Genomic DNA, 2,295 nt, shown 5'->3' on the forward strand with positions numbered 1-2,295 from the left:
CTTCGTTTTCAATCACTTTAATGTTGATCGTCAGTGCAGTCAAAATGGTCGACAAACTTCATGTAAAAGGTCGACTTGGAGTATTAGTGACACAGGCTGATACCACAACAAACCTGTTTATTACTGCGTCTGTCATATAACCTGCATCACCTACCCAGGCGTTTGAAAAATCATTGGCACTGCTTGGATTTTGGTACATAGAAATTTGTAAATTTGAAATCTGCAGAGTATAATAAATATTGGCATTCTTGATGTTTAAATGAAAGTTAACATCTTAAATATTTACCAAATTTATTACAGTAAAATTATAGCAATACGGGCTTAATGGTCTCTGTAAGTATATAAAAAAATTGCATTTTGCGCATTTTTACCTAACATACAAAATGCGAATAGCAGCTTGGGCTGCCAATTAAATTAATTAAAAAATGAAGTGAATATCAACAGCAAAACCCATTTCGTTAAATTGTAGCCTCGTCTGCCTACCCACGGCTATATTTTTTTACCATTCTCGGAGGCTGGGGGGAGAGTAACCCTACTGAAGGGTTCTTGATTCGAGGAATGTGACCGAACCTTAGCCTCATTCCCGGAGCGCTACATACTCTGCGGATTTAGCGCTTCCTCGTGAGCGTAATAAGTCTTCTGATATGGGACCACAACATGTCTCGAGACATACGTCGGTCTTCTTTTTTCTGAGGGGGAAGGGTCTTGATGCTGCTATGTTCTTGATCCATGGGGTTAGAGCTAACCCTCGTCTACCTCTTATCAAACTCATTCGCCAAGCGCCATCATGCTGGTGATTACCACTTAATTTCATTAAATTACGCATGCGGGTGAAAGATTTAACATAAAAAGTTGGATTATGCTCCCTTTCCTTGTTTTAAAGCAGATTAGTTTTAGCGTTTCCTTGGTAATATGATACAAGAGTCCAGCTCATTTTCTCATTGTATTCTTTTTCCTTGTTTTTCAGCATCCATACTTCCTCGACGAATCACCGTTCCTCCTGGGAGGGGATTAATCTGGTTAATAGTTGCGATAGATATTTTCCTATTATACTCTCGCTTCATGATGACCACGTTGCGTCTTGTCAACTAAAGCGTGTAACTAACGCGTACACTACACAGCACCACTCGTTCCTCACCGAGTTTAAAAAAAATCGCCACTTTCCTTTTTCTGCCGCTTGGTATTCCATTGGCCTCAAGGTAATCCTCCCCTCATGGAAGGTTCCTTGATGTTGGTGAGGGGCTCTTGATTTAGGGAATTGGATCTGTGCTCCAGTTCCCCGAATTAAGCCTGAATGCCTTCCACATCCCCCCCCCCCCGGGCGCTGTATAATCCTATGGGTTTAGCGCTTCCCCTTGATTATAATAATAATCAAGGTAATCCTTCACAACTCTATACCTAGGTGGTGCTATAGTGCTAGTCTTATTGACGGCGGTGCTAGTCTTACTGACGGCGGTGCTAGTGCTACATACAGTCTTACTGATGGCGGTGCTAGTGCTACAGTCTTACTGACGGCGGTGCTAGTGCTAGTCTTATTGATGGCCACCTTGATATCAAGAAAGCAAAGGCTCGTGCACGTACTTGTATGACTAGCTAAATATACATGGTGTTCTTAAGGTAGATATTATCTATGCTTCGCCCATCATGGAAAGTTCCTGGAGTCCGATGAGGGGGCTCTTGATCAAGGAGAACTGAACTATACCTCGAACCTGATTGTCTTCCATTTTCCCAGGAGCTGTATGACTCTACGGGGTCAGCGCTCCCCGAATGTAATACCTGCGCCTTATTTACGGTTGATATCGAGTGATATACGTTTAGTTTTTAATTGTGCGCTACTTCAATGGCTTTATGCACTCACCGCCCTTTCCGCATGCGGTAGTCAAAAGATGAGGCACGAAATGAGTTCAAGGACTAGTCAAGGTTTAGATAGCTACGCAGTGGGCGGTGGTAATGAATTTTTCTCAAATTAATGATTGTAACAATTTGTAATGAATTTATGCAGACAACTAAGGCCTACTGGCCCATGCTAGGCAGGTTCACTCCACATAGTTATACATGTCCGCCTTTAAATATAAGTGCATGTTGCCACAAACATTAGTGTAGCTTATAGTAATTATAAGTTACTAATACCTAATATTTAGCAAGGTATGGCTAAATTTAGACAAAGCAAGTGGTTAGCTTTCCAGAATGATTGGTAATTTACCACCGTAGATAAAATATTTCCCTATTTCGTTAATATTTTTATTAATTTTCTATTTTTACGCATTCCAGCACAATGGTTCAGGGCGTGACAGT

The sequence above is a fragment of the Cherax quadricarinatus genome, chromosome 1 (genome assembly GCF_038502225.1).
Source record: "Cherax quadricarinatus isolate ZL_2023a chromosome 1, ASM3850222v1, whole genome shotgun sequence".
In the NCBI taxonomy this organism is placed as follows: domain Eukaryota; kingdom Metazoa; phylum Arthropoda; class Malacostraca; order Decapoda; family Parastacidae; genus Cherax; species Cherax quadricarinatus.